Raw genomic sequence first — 17273 nt, 5'->3', positions numbered from 1 at the left:
CCGGCCGGGAAGGCGCACGCGGTTCAGGAACCGAAACGAGAGCAGGCAGGTTTTGTCGCTGTCGATTGCGAGTTTGAAACAGCGCACTTTGCCCGGCTGGAGCAAGGTCACTGCCTGCCCCGGCTCGGCCATCCGCCGAGACCCGCGCCCCCGGTCCCGCCGGTAGCCTTCAGGATGAGCGGCCGCCCCGCCGGCTGCGGCGGCCGGATCCTCCTCCATCCCGTGCGGTATTTTTAGCCGCTGACCCAGTTCCCCCGCTCGGCTACCTGCGCCTCTCTCCCCGCCCGGCCAGGCCCCCCGCGCCGACAAACGCATCGCCCAGGGCCGGCCCGGCCAGCGCCAGGTGAGGGGGGCTGCTGCGGGGCAGGTGCGCCGGGACGCGGTGGCGGCGCCACGCACTGGACGGCCCGGAGAGGGCTCGGGGCTGCTGCAGGGGCAGCCCGGGGCGGGACAGCCGCGAACGCCGAGCCGGCGGCGCTGGCCGGGAGCGGGCGGGCTGGTGCGGGCGCGGCGCTGCCGGGGCCTCCGCGGGGGCGGAGGGGGGGCGGTGCCGGCGGCGAGAGCGGCCGCGGCGCAGTTTTCTGCAGCGGCGCCGATCTACGAGTGAGGGGTAGTGTTTGCGTACTGCCGTAAGTGCTGACTTGCTGTCTTTTACACAAGTGTGAGTGCTCCCCTTTCTTCCCCTCCTTTTCTTTCTCTCCTCGCTCTCTCAGCGAGGGCTTCGTAGGGTGGCCGGATAACGGGGCACGGGAGCGGAGCGCGGCTGGGGCTGCCCGGGCGCCGAGGTGCCGGCAGGGAAGCGGGTGGCTCCGCCGCTCCGTCCTGCTCCAGCTTACTTTCCTCCTGTTCTCTGTGGCTATTGCCGCCCGGTGCGTTTCCGCGGCCCCCGAGAGGTGAGGCTGAGCCGCGGCCTCGGGGCGCAGCGCAGGTGCGGCTGCAGCGGGGCCCGCCCCGACGGGCCTTTCCCTGCACTGAGGGGTCGCAGCTTCGGCGGGCCCGAGTTGTGTGTTGGACTTTTCGATATTGAGAGATACGAAAATTGTATATGGCTGTCGCAGCTTTTTTTTTTTTTTTTTTCTATCTAGGTGAACACTTGACACCGTGTTTGATATGTGTGAAATGTGCTACATCTTGCTCTTGTGCACCCGGAGTGCTTTGGTCCTGCACTACAAGCATGAACACTCCTGAGCTTTTTAAAGGAGTATTTTTAATGCTCACTCCTCTGCTCGCTGCTATTTATACCATGCAAGGTTGGCAAGGAGAGGAGAGCCAGAGTTTGAAAAGGACATTGAGCTTTAACTTGATACCATTGTTCCAAGGTGAGAGGGTGCAGTTATTTAAAATAAAACAAAGAAATGCCCAGAAACAACCTCATGAAAACATCTGGGCTCTCTCTTTTCCTGCTGCATGATCCAAGCAAAGAACTGAGCATCCCCTTCTGGTTAGGGTATGTAGGTGATGTTCTGCCATGGGGTCTAAGCCTGTACTTAGGTTTTATTATTTGTTTGCTTTATGTTTGTGATATGATGGACAGTCTTGCTGGTTAAACCCCACACGGGGGGATTATCTGAAAGAAGATGAAGTCTCAAACTGGCAGATGCATGACTTTCATCTAGGTAAAAGAAATCATTACTGGTCATTGCCTATGCATTGTAAGGCCTTAGAGTAGCTATAATGTAAAATATTGTTAACACTAAGTCTGAAAAATTGGATGATACCTCTGCTGTTGAACATATATTAATGGGTAATCAATTTCTTTCTTCTTTTGCTGATTTAATTCGGTACACAGTAGCACCTCTCTCAAAAGTCAGGAGAGCTACAAGCTTTTTATATAGTGAAGCTTTAATTTTGGGAAAAGAAAAGCTTTAACCTTCATTGCTTATATCACTAAATTTTTCAGAGTGGATGGTAATAATTAATATGATGGTTCTCCCTCTCTGGATTGCTAAATAAGATTGGTATAAAAAATTGTTTATTCCTCGTGACATGCATCGTGCTCTGGTGGAACTGCAGAGCAGCATTGTAGCGGCTGGCTCGCGTGACTGCACACCAGCCACTGGGGTTAACTTAGTTCTCCTAGTGCTGATTATCGTGGGTGAGCAATAGATTGCATTTGAGCTCCGGTTTTATGGAGTAATTGTACGTGTGGTAACAAGGCTGTGCTAAAAATTAATTTAGTCACTTCTAAAATATTGTAAAGCTTTGACTTCTGGCTGAGATCACTCTCTTTAGAGCTGTGACTGAATCAATGATCATAATCTGGTAAATCTGATGCTAAAACTTTACCTAATATGATTTTCCATTCAGAGTAAGCATGATTCTGTATGTAATGATTCCATAGGTTGAAAATATTTGAACAAATGTTAAATTTCTAGTAGCTAACCCCTTAATTGTGTTTCATGATATTTTTGAGCAGTTGTGATTTAGTAAATCCAGCTTTACTGCTGGATGCATAATTGTTCCTTATTCTCACACGTTTTACTTACAGCTGAAATCACTACCTGGGAATTGACTAGCTGCAGAAGTACAGTGTCAAGGCCTTGTAAAAGTCAAGATTTGACAGATAATGACACTCTAAATGCATTTGGAACTTCTGTTTCTAACTCTTGCATTTTTTGATTTCAAACATTGTCTGCAACTACATATGTTAGAGGTGGATTTCTTTTTTAGGCAGAGCCAAGAGTCTTGTACAAAAATGTCAACTCTAAGGAGGCTTTTTTTTCCCCTTTTTTTTAATCTTGTAGGGTTTACTATTGAGCTGAAATTTAACATGTCGGGTAGCTAAATGGTATCAACAATCTAGCAAAATAATTGCTAAGATTTGTAATAGGAACTGTGGAACGCAGATTAGCTAGCTGATAGTGTGGGACTTGTTTTTTTATCTACAGAAATAAAAACACACTTGTGTTTTTAGACATATATATGTGCTATGTACATGTATAAATGTATACGTTTTGTATAGAAATGTGGCATATTACATAGTCACATGAGATGTGAAAATGTACCACTGCTGTATTTTGATTGTCTGATGATGAGTGATCAGATTATGTGGTCAGAAGTGCCACGTGTGGGATTTATGATTCAGCAGAAGCTGCTGAGGTGATTGCCTGCCCTAAGTCCCTGTTTTTGTTCAAGTCATGCAGTTTCATGAAGTATCCTGATTTACTGTTTAATTGGGAAAATCAAGCATTTTTAGTTGCCTTTATCTCTTTAATTTAGAGGATTACCTGATGAGTTTGTGAAATGCTCATTCTATGGAGTAGTTTGGAGTTAAGGCTGGGAAAGTTAATGCTCTTTATTCTGCTTTACTTGATTGCAAGAATTAGTGCTTCTTCAGTGTTTGTGCTGTGAAACTGGCTGTTGTACTGTGCTTGCTCTGTGCAAACATTAAAGTGAGAATGATAACAGCCTACTTCTTTTTAAGGGAATGCTTGCACTGTGGAGTTTTTTGCTTTTCTTGACTTACGTACAAAGATGTTTTTAGACTCGGTAGTTGCTCTGATGGAGGCATGGGAAGAATTGTTTTCTGCTTTCCTATTTTCTCTGTTGTTGCGGAGATGATTCTGCAGAGTATGCTATGCATACATATGCTTTATTATCTAACAAAAAAGTCAGTGCTAGTTGATAATTTTGCATTCTCCAACTAAAAAAAAAATAATATTAATTATGAATAGTTTTCTACATGAGTGGGATTTTTCAGTGCCAGAAAGTTACGGTGGGAAATTTCCTTTTTCCCCATCCCTAGCACCTATATTAACTTCAGTTTTATTTCATGGACTTCTCCTTCCTTTGAATGAATTGCATTAATCCTTTCAAGTTAACTCAAACTGCTTTAGTTACTACTCTGTTTAGTTTTTGTATCAGGAAAAACTGAAGCTGCTCTTAGTGAATGACTTTGATGTGATCTGTGAATTGCCCCCTTGTACCGACTCCTCAGTCTCTGTTGTTATTCCTCTTTAGATGGTTCCCTTAATGTCTGCCATTTTGTTTGGCTTTGCCATAGAGTTTATTTGAGCCCTTCCAACTTGGCTGAGTTACCAATGTGCTCTCAGCAATCTTTAAACACAAATGTTTCACAATTTTTTTTCTTTTGCTATCTTAGATAACTATTTTAAAAAACAAAAACTAGCTCATTTTTGCATTTAATATAAATATGGATTTAAAGATTGCAATATGAAAACTGTGGAGAGAAATAAAACTAGTGCTCTCAAGGCGCTGGGAGTTGGGATATTGTAACCTACACTAGTTGTAGTGCAGACCCCTGTGAGTGTGCATGCAGAGTGTGTGTGCTCAGAGTGACAGTGCTCATCAGCTGTACATCCATGCCTGAGGTGGAGTAAAACATCTGTAATGTGTGTGGTGTAGCACTTCATTCTACTAATATCTTTTACTCTGTACTCTCTATACTGTGTCTAACAGGAAGAAATAGGACAAGCTTTCTTCCTGAGTCAGTTTCCCTACTGTGTTTGGTTCATTTATGTCAGCGAAGAAATGGACAAGCCTTCTTCAAGAAAAACCATAGTATTGAGGGAGGAATTGTCATTACTATAAAAAATATGGTTGTAGATACATTATATGTTTTTTTTTCTCCTGATTACCTGTCAATGCATGAGGTCCATATAATGTGTTATGGGGCTTGTTAGTTTGATAACATTACCTGACAACAGTGAGGTCTGGATGGAGTGATCTATGAAATGTTGCTCCTTTTTGCTTTCTACGATCAGCTGTAAACCTATGCAACTGGCCAAAAAAGAAATTATTAACATCACGGGACTCCTGAAGAGTGTGATTGTACTCTTGGATGAGTGTGAGTAGTTGGTGCTGCAAGTGTTAGAGATTGTGTTTTGCCTCTGTTCATCCCCTGTTGGAGTTGTAGCTGAGGTTGCTGCCTTTTCATGCCTCTAGTGTTGAATTGCAACAGACTGAATAATCTGGACTGAATAATTTAAAAAATAGGAGGATTTTGCTGCACCATCATTTCAAGAGGGTTTGGGAACTAAAGATCTGTATTGGGCAGTCTGAGAGCGTTGTAAAGACTATGGGCTGATGAATAAACTGCTGTTAAGCAAGGAAGACTATGACTTGTTCATTAGCTATGGTTTGTGTGCCCATTCTCACAATTAATGTGGATCTGCCTTTCTTATTTTACTTGTTGCTTTCCCTGTGTGCTTCTAGTGAGTCAAATATGATTACTCTTACCTAAGGATGCTAAAGGTAAGATTGTTGGACTGTTTCAAGACCATGGTGTGAGACCATTTTTAAATTGGAGGTATAAATGGAAGATGCTGCTGCGCTGGCTTATGCACAGTGCACATCCTCTTAATATATAGTCTACAAGAATCATCAGTTCTTGGACAGAGTCTGAGTTGCTTGCTCTTAATATCTAATTGAAATGTTTTAGTGGCAGTGAAATATTTTTCTTTTTGCTATGATTATTAGAGGTATTTGAAATACCAGTGATGTGACTTTAAAATGGAAGTCAGGAAGTACTTTCATGATATTTTCCTAAGGTTTGTATTTGTTCTAATTTACAGAATTACAGTTTGCCTGGGAAGTACCTTTTTCCAACCTCAAAACTGAAGTAGGACTACAGCCTGTGCTAGATCAGGTCAGACATGGCAGGGTACAGCTGACTCTTGCATGTCTGTAGCTGGAGGTTCTGTAACCTGTTTTGGGTAATCTAGCAAATAACTTCATTCAAAGAAATAATGGTTGGTGAGCCATTTACAGGATTATAGGCAGGTGTTGTTATTGAAGTTAGTTGGCAATTGTACCTGGTTTTGGTACTGAACTCTTTCAGATGAAACACTGAGACCTTCTAGGAAATTGCTCTAAAGTGAGCTGTTGGTGGCCCTTGCCTTCGAAATGATTCTGATCAGGTGAATAATTCTGTCCCTGAGCAAGTCCATAGATTTGTTGCAGCTCTGAGTTGAAGAAGATTATAGTTCTGCAGTTTTCCGAATGCTGCCTCTTGCTGTAAGAAATTCTCATACACTCCCCTGTGAACCTGTCATTTCACCCAGTTGTATGAAGTTCTGATGTGTCAGATGTCCTTAGCATTGCTTTTAGTTTGAGGGGGAAAAATCTCCCAAGTTACTGGGTGAAATTAGCATGAAATTTGACTATTTTTAGTGGTATATATTTAGTATATATATATATGTACTAAATATACATATATATTTAGTGGAAATATCACTGTATTTTAGTGGTAAATGGTGAATAATTGGAAGACTGCTTAGTTGATAGAAGTAATAGCTTGATAAAAATTATTCTCAATAAAAGTGGCATATATACAGTATGTAAAACTGGAAGTCTGTCTTTGCAAGCTTTATTTTGGATTTTTTGGTAACCTGTGCTCTGCAGTGGTCAGTACAACTTCTACTCTATGAAGCAAAAGCAACAATACACAGCTGTTGTTACTTTTAAACTGGGTGTCCAGTTTTAGAGACTGATAAAGGATTTTTGATTGGAAATTGTCAAAATGGAATCTATTTTTCCCTCTGAGTTGCTTTGATTATGTTCTTCTCCTGCTTATTTTATTACTTTTGATGTCTTGAATTCTGTGTTATTTAACGTCACTTCTCTGTAGTGGCAGTATTTCATACAGGTACTTTTCCTATGTCCATCTTGGACTTTAAGTTGCTTAACTAAAAAGATAGCTCATGGCAAAGACATTCACCATGAACATTTGGAAATAACCTGGATAGGTGTTCATTTTGGGAGATACTGGTTGGTACAGAAAACAAATATGCAGTATGCATCCCAATATTAGGATTATTTATATCGATATTAATTCACCATTTAACTTACAAAGCAGCATAAAACTTTAATAGTGTCAGGATGATGTCCTCTTAAATCTTTGTGATGTTCTTTTGGGAAAAAACCTGAAGAATAACTTGAAATTTAGTTTGAAAGATTTTTAACACTCCTCTCTGCTGCAGGCCATGCTTTTTGGACTGCCATGTCATCTGCAATGATGTAACTTGGAGATTAAACTCTTCTGGTATTTTGCTGATGGAGTTTTTACCTGTTGCAAAGCATGAACTTTCCTAACATCTTAATTACTAGGCTTTATTTAAATGTTTGTTAAATCTTCTGTGGATTTACATTTGTTTTGTTCATACTTAAATTGTGCTCTTTGAGGTTAGCAAACTTAAACATCACAGTTTTCAGAAAATACAGTCCCATCATTAAATCAGTGTATAACTTCCCCAGAAACTGGAGAACTAAATGTAATAAAAAGTGAACTGTTGCATCTTGATATAATGCCCACATTTGTCTGAAAGCTGATGTTTGTTGGTGAAGGAGCTGACAACTAAACACATTAAAGCTTAAATAAACCTGAAACCAACTAGAGTAAAAGGATGGGTTGTTTGAAGAACTAATTCTTGCAGTAAGGCATATGCAGTATTAGGGGTTGTCACTTTGTGGAATGTAAAACCTGACTTCTATTAGTGATCATCTAAATTCCTGGGAGTATACATTATACTCAACATTGTGTACTGAAGGAGTAGCTTGTTTAGCTCTTCTCTGGAATTAGCACTGAAACTGTCTTCTCATACTGTTTTTCAGCACATCTTTAGACATCTAACCTGACTCATTGGAAAATTTTCTGTGGAGATATGACAATTTGAGAAAGTTGCTTGAGAAAGCCTCCTCTGTTTTCTTTGATGTTGTGTACAGGTTCTCCATGTAAGCCTCAGTGCAGTTTGCTACAGTTGATCCTGTCCTGCTTTTTTGTTGTTTTGGTTTGAGTTTTTTGCTGTAAAAGCATTGGCTGAAACTAGACGGTGCTTTTTCCGTCATTGCATGCGGACTTCATTATTCCCTCTAAGAGGATTGACATCTTTTAGTTTTGCAAATGTGCCAGTGTTCAAACCATTATTGAATTATTGTATGGCTCTTTCTGACTCCCCACTTCTTTCTGGTTATTCCTTTGAGGAGAAAAAAAAAAGAAGAAAAGGAATGCTTGTGTTGAAATGTTCCTTTCCACTTTCTGGACATTAATCTCTCAGTTCTGATGTGTACGTGATTATTTCTGACTCTTGGCTGAAGCTCTTAATGGTCATGTGGCTTCTTTGTTGATGCTGTATAAGCATGTGAAGCACTGATCCTGCCTCCAATATGTCCAAGTTGAGTTGCAGGATAGCTCACCTTGGATGCTGCTGGTTGATGGCTTTGTGATGCAGACCATTTCTGGGTGTACTGGTCTAGCAGTTCTTCACAGTGTAAGCAGGCTCTGTCTGTTGCAGTGCCCTCTCATCTGATGTGTGCACTGGTTATTGTTTTTCTCCCATCAGTCGTCGAGGATCTTAAAGCCATTACTCTATGGCTGCTATCTAATCTTGGAAAGCCTATTGATTGCTGTCCCACTGTTGCAATCTTACCTAATTGCATGGCTTGTCTGCCAGTTTCACCTCTGCAAGATGCCTTCCATGTTGACTTGACTATTTTATTACATTGTAGATATCTAGAAGGTATCTACAAAAATGTGCAGAAATTTGGTGTTTGTGTCACTGCTATCTGAACAACTGCTCCTCATTTAGTGTTACAAGCCAAACTTACGGAACTTTATTCTTACTCCTTTATGTTTCAAGAAGTGTGGAAGGAACATGAACTGTTTTTGTTGTCTGTGAAATTTCATCCTTTTCAGGTCTCTGTTAGCAGCAGCTGCCATCAACAGCCTGAAGGTGCTGAAATAAAACCTGTTGGTATGATTTGTAGTTCATATGTATTATAAAAATGTGACTTGATTTAATTAATTTGTTGTCAGAATTGTCTGATAATTATTTTTATATCACATAGTAGATTACTTACTTACTGTGTACTTTTTTGATGCTTTCTTTGATTTTATAAGAGTAATTTTATTTGCTGCTGAGTTTCAGGTGATTAAAGTTTTGTATCTGCAGGTGGATTGCTGAAGTTGTTTGCAAGCTTTCCCTAAATGAAAGGAAATCCTTGGATATTTTGCTCTGTTTGCATCCTTACTTGTGTCTCAGTATAGAAGCATCTCAAAACTATGGATGTTCCTTGTAGTGCATCTGTGTTTCCTCTGCTTTGTTTCATTGTCATAAACAATTCATAGGACCTGTTGAGGAATTGTTATAGTTGAATATTATGAAACTGAACTGTCTGGGTGTTGTCTTCTGACACATTATAATCAGCCAGAGCCTTGATGCTAGGAGATAATAAAAGCTGGTTCTGTAATCAGCATAGGTTGGTGGCCTTGGGCAGTTGGATGCCTTTAGGTGTTTGCACTGTCAGTATCTGCCTGGAAGGACGGCAGAGGCTTGCCAAACAGCTGGGAAGGTCACCTACTTTAGTGTGCTTGAATCTGTAGTAACAGAATTAATGTTTTTGCTCAATATTCTCATGTAATGAATAGCTTCTGATTTGGAGTAGTGCAGACTACTGCTTCACCTAAGGATTCTTTGTGCATTGTAGATTTTTGATATTCTAATAGCAGGTAATATAAACCTTGTGAGTTTGGCAGTTTTCTCAGGAGGTTGGACATACTTTTGGACAACCACTTCATTATGCATACTGCTTGTGGTAAAAGCTTGCTTCTGCTTTATTGCACAAGCACACAGATCAAGATATCTGAGCAGTTTCTGTATGTGGTTAGGATGCCTCTTTACCTTTCTTTCCTTGTCCTGAACTTGTTAGGGGTTTTGTGCCATATATTTTGTGTAATAAAGTGTCCTACTGCTCAGCAAGTGGGCTCCAAAGTCAAATACCATAAAGCATCTGCATTGTAGGTTTCATAATACTTGTATTGGGTATAACTAGTATTTATTAATGCTTCTTTGCTTTAATCAAGCTATATCTCAACACTGAAGAAGTTAGTAAGCCTGGCTCCAAATTTCAGCCAGCCTGAGCTGGTAGTTCATTTAATACCTTAATTGCAAGGTGATAATTGAATAGGAGTTATCTTCAGTTTCCTGTGTGCAGAGGCTGTATCATTAGACCTTCTGAAGTCTTGCTAAAAGCTGCCTCTACTGAAAGATACATTGCAGCTTTTGCTATTACTTCAACAAGAAAAGTATTGAGTATGCTTTTTGTTGTTGTTGTATTGGACTAGTAGCTTCCTGCTTGCCCAGTTGACTGTTGGCCAAGTGCTTCAAGCATGAGGTGGTGGTGCATGCCGTGTTAGTTGGGGTCTCTGAATGTTTTTCAGCGTTCAGCTTTTTCCACCTGTCCCAGCCTAGTGGCAATCAGGACTGTAATTCTTCCCCTTGGTGCCCAGCTATCTGTATTGCAGTAAGCTGAACTGCTGCCCTCACACAGGTCACAGCACTGTTGTGCTGGTGTGTAAGCCTTACTCTACAACAACGTGTAGTCACAAACACACTTTTGTAAAAAATGCACTTTTTCGACAAAATGAGCACTGTGGAGCCTTGAAAGGAACAACTGTAATGTACTCAAAACTGAAAAGAGTGAAAGTAAAAAACTGCAGTGGTTAAGAGCAGCTCTCCCAGCAGAAAATTTGACACTTCAGTGGTGTAGCTTGGCATGTGGGCATGCCTCCAGCCTTTACTCTCCTAGGGGTAACCCTGTTGGTAAGGTGTCACCTAAATATAGTAAGTCTGTGTGGTGGGGACGTTTTTTTCTCTTGCAGTGGGCTATTTTCAGTGTAAAATAAGCAGGAGAGCTTTGTGTTCTACAAGGTTACTCCTTTACAGGCTTTCAGATGTTTCCAGTTGTTTAGCTTTCTTATTGAAGGCCATATAGAAACTGTATGGCAAACCTTAAGACCAATATTTCTGTCTCTCTGTAATGGGGTGCAGATCATTGCTAAAAGATGTCTGGTTCTGTAGAGGTCATTCCATAGTATCTATGTAAGTTATATTTAGTGCATGTTTTTATCTGATTGGTGTCAGAATAAAGCTGCTGTTACAAACTGCTTACTTATTTATAAGCATGGAGAATGCAAGCTTCCCGTAGAGGGGCAGCCTAGAATTTGGTTCTTAAAAAAAATTTGGGGGAAGAGGTTTCTAGGGAAAAAGAAATCAGTTGCCGTGTGTACTTGATGGCTGGTTGGTGGTATTTTGTTTTGCTAACCAGTGGCTTCATATAAAAGTATGTTTGTGATTGTCAAATATGAATACAGTTAGATGCTATAGAGAATTAAGTTTCTCAATCTCCAGGACTAACCATGGTCTGTAGGTAGGAGAAGGTGGCTTACAACATTGAATAACTGGATAACCATACAATATAAAACTATTAAGAGTACCTGTAGCAACCCTGTATTTTTTCATCCAGCAAAAGAGTAGCATTTTTAAACACAGAAGATAACTCTGTAGTGTTGAAAAGGGAAAATGTCAAATAACGTGTGTCTGTCGGTTCTTGTGCAGAAGTCTGTCATTGAAGTGATTATGAGTGCTGTAATGTCTTTTCCATGCTCTTCAGCTCTTCCAGAAATTGCTTGCAGAAGGAGGCAGAATGGCCTTTGTACTCAATGATACTGCCTAGAGAAAAATTTAATCCCTCTGGACTAACGGCTGCCTTTCTACAAACCAGTGACTTTGAGGTTAATGTTTAAATATTTAAATGTATTTGGCATGTTGCCATTTAAGTGGAACAGAATGTGCTTAACCTGAAACTCAAACAGTTCCCTCGGTAGCCAAAAAAATAAATAAATTACTCAATAGTGCAGTGATCTAGTAAATTGAAAGATTATAGTTTAACCGTAATCCTTAACAGGGTTATCCCAAAGGAGGAATATCTGACTGATATTTTTCTATTCGGTTGAGGACAATTTTTACAGTTGTTATTAGAACTTTTCACAGAAGTTCTTAGGCTAAGTGGTAGCATTCATCTGTGGATCAAAGTCAAGTATAAACAAATTCTAGTGTAGGGTACCAATCTGCATGAAGTAATTTTAAACTTGTTGAAAACTGGGTAATTTGCTAAATTTGGATGATTTTATTTTTAGTTATTTTTCTTTGGGTTGGAATGTAGGGGTTAAACAAAGGTTTGATGTGTGTAAAGCTTAGTTTGGGAGTATTGATACTTACAACTTCAAGTTAAAGAAGAAAGGCAAGAGCAAGTGCACCTGGCATTCTTCACATCTCTAGGGCTCTCCACCTTAATCCAGAGGTCTGGGTTGCCAGTGCCTGGGAGAGATGGGAGCTTTGGCCTTGAGGCTGCATCTCTAATCCAGTCAGATTCTGACATCAAGTTTACTAAGAAGTTTGCTAAAAGCATCCCACTCAGGGGAGCGTTTCCTGCCTCTCGTGCCAAATGATGCAAACCTAGGTTTTCTGCCAAGTATCGCAAGGATTTTCTCATTTTCTTCACATTCTGCACTGGTGACTGCATGCTGTCTGTAGCTGAGAGAACGAAGCAGTCTTCAAGGCATGCTAAGGTAAGCTGGGCCGGGCAGGGGAGACCATTTTCTTTCCTCATTGTGCTTTCTTTTACAAATCTCATGTTCACGTTAAACAAATATGTGAATTTTTCAACATGTATAGATGTAAAACCTCACATGTTAGAACTCTTAATGAAAATAATTATAAATCCCATCACTCCAAGCCTATGGAAGAAGGATTTGAGGTTGCAACAACTTCCCAGACAAACTAGTATTTTGCTAAACTCTTGATTGTGTGGTATTTGTACTACAGCACAGAAGTCAAATTGTCTGGGCCAGTATTAGATATTTGCTTGAGCTCATGTTTGCATTATAGAGAAAGGAATGATACTGCAAATGTCCAGCACAGAATTAATACATCACGTACTGTGATGTGATTTATGTGAACCAAAGGGGGGGGGGGGGGTCCCTTATAAATGGTTAGGAAATCTGCATAGTACCAATAAGCATCTTCCACATGAGTGCTACAACTCTAGAATTGGTATGAACTACTTACTCTTCTACATCATCTATGTCAGATGTCAGTAGTTGGAGACAATTTTATCACAGTTTAACGTATTTGCTGATTTCCTTATAAATGAAAAAGAAATTTCTACTTAAGTGACTGTTACACAGGCCATTTCAGGGAGGACAGACAGGCTGCTTTTTAAGATAGACCAGCCTCTTTCTGCTGGTGGTTCAGAGGTAAAGAGAAGATGAAGACAAAGAAAAGTTTATTTTGACTGCTTTATAGAAGGTTATAAAAAGAGCAATCTGTGTTTCATTCAAGAAATAACACATTAAATAACTCAGCTAGAAAACTTGCAGTAGGAGCTTTTAATATGAAATTTTCAAATCTTACTTCTGAAGAAAAAGGCTCTTTTTTACCCCTTACGTGTTAAATTAGATGAAGGAAAACAATATGTTCAAACTATCAGCTTAACTCTCAGAAGATTACAGTGATCTGTGCCTGGTGCTGCCATGGGTAGTCAGCTTGCTCCTGCAGACTCTAGCATCCTTAGTATAGGAAAACTTTTCCTTAGGAAAAAGAATCTAGTCAAAAGTGGTAGGCAAGAAATTAGAAAAACCTGTTCAGGAAATCATGCAGATTACAGATTTGATCAGTTTACAAAATATTAATGGATAGGTCAAAGAGAAGATAAATTTGGATCTGTTCTGAAGGGGAGAGGAGAAGGAGAGCAGATGGTTGGTGATCACTTACTTTACAGGGAGATATTTGTGCTGTATTTAAATAAAGTGAAAGTATGTTAATCTCCGTGAGAGAGACTGTTATGGGCAAAATGGGGAGTAATGAAGTAGAAACATCAGTCCAGAGCTCAGTATTGACTAATCTTAAAGAGCAGCTTTGGAGAAATCATTGAAGTCATAAGCAAGCCATAACAAGTTCAACTAGGGACCAAGGAAAGTCAAGTGATGATGAGATGAGGCAGGCTTGGCACAGCAGGGGAGGAAGGGCCTGTGTGTGCAAGCTTCCGCTGGTGTTGCTTTTATTTTGGGGGTGGTGTTAGCACGTGGCTGTTAGATGGTTAACATACCCTACCTTGTCCTTTGTGCCAGCTGAGCAGCAGCAGGATTCACCACACAGTGATTCTGAATGCAGAATGCTTGTGGTGCTGAGAGTGAGGTTCTTCATCCTGAGTATCCTCCCAGTCAATAGCTATATACTTATTGCTTTACCTTCTTCTGATTTCTGCATCTTTGTGTGTTGTTTTTGTTTTTCTCTCAGAGATCACAGAATCATGGGATGGCCTGGGTTGGAAGGGGCCTTAAAGGTCATCCAATTCTAACCCCCCCGGCATGAGCAGGGATGTGTTCGACTAGATCAGGTTTCTCAAAGCCTCATCTCAACCTTGCCTTGAACACTTCCAGGGATGAGGCATCCACAACATCTCCATTCAGCCTGGTCCAGTGCATCACCACCCTCACAGTAAATAATTTTTTCCTAATGTATAATCTAACGTACTGTCTTTCAGTTTGTAACCATTCCCCCTTGGCCTGTCACTACATGCTCTTATAGATAGTTTCCATATTTCTGGTAAGCTCCCTTCAGGTAATGGAAAGCTGCAATTAGGTCACCCTGAAATCTCTTTTCCAGGCTGAATAATCCCAGTTCTCTTAACTGTGATGATTATAGCCTGGAGATAGCTATTCCTATTCTGTAGATGGTCAACTCTCTACTTTTCCATTGAATTTCTGACATAGTATTTTTCTAATGGCAAATACAATGAACTAGTAGTCAGTATTTGGGGCTGTTAGATGGGATCTCAATGACAAACTGTGTAGCGCCTAAATTTGGCTCTTCCAGTATTATATTCTCCTATTGGTAACTCTGTGGAGCTGTAGCATGCTGTGTGTTAAATGGAGGTCAAAGCCTATCGCCATCCACTTAAGTTTTGCAAGGCAGAAAGAAACTTGGATTTGCCAAGTTTGACACCTTGAAGAACTTAAATGCTAAAAAGCTCATTGGTATAAAGAGGTTGTCATCCAAGAACATGGGATAGATGAAAGAGTTGTTCCTCTTCAAAGAGCAATAATTTTATTCATTTAGCCTCTATTGCTAAAAGAATGTCTTAGTAATGTGACAGTTGTCACCTATTTCTCTATAGGCAAAAGAGTTAGTTGGTGCTCTGTGCCTTCTTCCATAATGATGCTTTATCAATTCTTACACAAAATGATGCAGTTATCTTTAATTTAAAGTAATACTTCTGTGTCACCAGCTGGATGCACATTATCCACTAGATACCTTAGATTCATAACTTTGTTTCTGAAATATTGGAAAAATATTAGAAAAAAGGTGTTTAATTTTGTGATCTTTTAAGAGATTTCAGTTGGCTTCATTCCTTATAGGAAAACCCAGACATCGATCGGAATAAATTAAATGAATGTGGAGAAAGTTCTCACTGAAAAAGAGAAATTACTCTGAAATGTTTAACTCTTCTTGTCTGTGTTTAAAAGTGTCAGTGAGCACATAGCACTCAAATGGCTTAATTTAAATTATGAATATGTTACAGTGAAGTTTAATATAACTATGATCATTTCACATTTAAATTGACTTTGTTAAAATGTACTTGTTTGTATTTATTGCAACTCTTTTATACCCTAAGGAAAGAAATATTTTCAGAGGGTGAAAGTAACTTTAACAGTGTTTCATATAACCAGTGTATTCTAGTTTTATTTTTTTATCTCTTCCCACTTTTCCTGCAATGCTGAATTAATTTAGAAGCCCAGAGTAAATAGGTTTAGCAAGTTATACACTTCCAGATTAATTCTGTGATGTAGTTAAATTAATTTAGTAAAGTGTTCACTTTTTTGGAAGCACCATTTTCACCTTTACTTGCCTGTAGCAGACAGGAGTTAAGAAACTGCAGTTTATGTCACTTTAAAAAGGTGAGGGGGAACTGTTAGTTCCATAAGGCAAAATGAATAATTGTTTGACATGTTGCAATATGACTTTTCCAAACAACTTATTTTCTCAGGCTGTCTGAAGGTAGGCTAAGATTACATTTATCTAAGCTGTTCTGCAGACTTTTCAGTATAAAATTCCCTTCCAGGGAACTGTATTGTAATTTGTTATGCACAAGAGAAGGACAGTGACAGTGTGGGAAACGCTTGTGTGTGTGTGTTTCTCTGTGACCTGGAGCACAGGGTCAGTGTTTTGCCATGGGCCCACCTGTATGCACCTTGTGGAGCCTTGTGCCGACAGCACTAATGACGCTGGGCTGCAGGAACTCATGGGCACAGCAATTGCTCTGAAGTAACTTTGTAGCCTGACTGTATTTGAGTTGTGGTAGCCCACAGCTTTACGAAAACAGTAGTTTGTGGTTTTAAAGTCTTCTGAGTTCCTCAGTCGCAAAAAAAGTGAGTTGAGTAAGTCTATCCTCCTCTTACTTCAGCCCTGGCCAGGCAAAGGTGTGCTTATTTTGTTAGCTAGAGGTTTTGTCCCTCAGTGTGAACAAGTGTTACAGAAAAGACCTCTGTACAAATAACATTTGTCAAACTTGTGAAGTCCTTGTCAAACCTGTTGAATATGTTAGTAGCATGCAGGGAGTTTGATGCAGTGCTGGCAGAGCGTCTAAGGAAAATTCCTCAGCCTGAGTCTTTTATTGCTGCATGGCTGAGCTGATCTTTGAAAGTTGAAATCTCATGAGAGGACTCTCTCTAATCTGGCTTCTCTGGTTTTGTTTTGTTTTTGTTCTTCCCTTACTCCCACTGATTGCTGTACTCTGCTGTATGCCGCTGCAGAGTGCTTTTGATGACTAATCTAACTCAGCCTCGACTTGTCTCTTTTGAAAGGCTTGTGCTTTGACTAAGTAAGTAGTTTGTGGAGTGTATTTCTTTCTACTGTGCCCTAGTGTAAGTTGCTGTTATACACCAAATAACTTCCCAGATTCATTGCTTGAAGTTGTCTGTTCCATAAACATAGAAACCTGCTTTTATATGTGACGCTTACAATTTATTCTTTAATTTAGAGGTTAAAAAGATTATTAGCATTTTCTCAAGCTTTTTGCTTAAAAGTAGTTCAAAGTAAATCCTTTAGTTGTAAAAAATACATAGACGGTAGTAGTACTTGTGAGTGAGGTTTGGTGGCTTGTATTGAATGATAAACATGTACTGTCATTGATTTTATGTTCCCTGTGTTTTAAATTTTACATCTAAAACAGAAGTGTTAGTGGCTTCCATACTTAAGTCTAAAGACATACCAGGCTGAGAGACAAATGCCAAAAAACCTCCTTCATGTAGTTTCCGTATGTTGCTGACACACTATTTCCTGGAAGGCTGTTTGATGTGTTGGCAAAACTAGTATAAAATGCCATTTTCTATTAGAAGTTTAAAAAGAACTTTCACGTTCCATTTCTTAAAATGGAGGGTTGGAGATGATAAAGGGCCTCTATTTAGTGGGTCT

At 40.0% G+C, this 17273-nt stretch overlaps 1 protein-coding gene across 5 annotated transcripts in view; it reads left to right on the top strand.

Moving 5' to 3' along the window:
- The first annotated feature begins 218 nt into the window (after positions 1 to 218).
- MTUS1 (microtubule associated scaffold protein 1) overlaps positions 219 to 17273 on the top strand; it is a 115933-nt gene continuing 98878 nt past the window's right edge. For 2 of the 5 annotated variants that reach the window (XM_072928245.1, XM_030271177.4), the window contains exon 1: positions 492 to 629. The gene's annotated coding sequence lies outside the window, so the exon portion shown is untranslated. Of the gene's footprint in view, positions 344 to 491; positions 630 to 1085; positions 1320 to 12221; positions 12368 to 17273 lie in introns of those variants that run through there. The other 3 variants (XM_072928242.1, XM_030271178.4, XM_072928244.1) reach the window with 3 other exon arrangements.

This window comes from Taeniopygia guttata, chromosome 4 (assembly GCF_048771995.1).
Source record: "Taeniopygia guttata chromosome 4, bTaeGut7.mat, whole genome shotgun sequence".
NCBI lineage: Eukaryota > Metazoa > Chordata > Aves > Passeriformes > Estrildidae > Taeniopygia > Taeniopygia guttata.
This window is presented reverse-complemented; position numbering and strand designations above follow the sequence as displayed.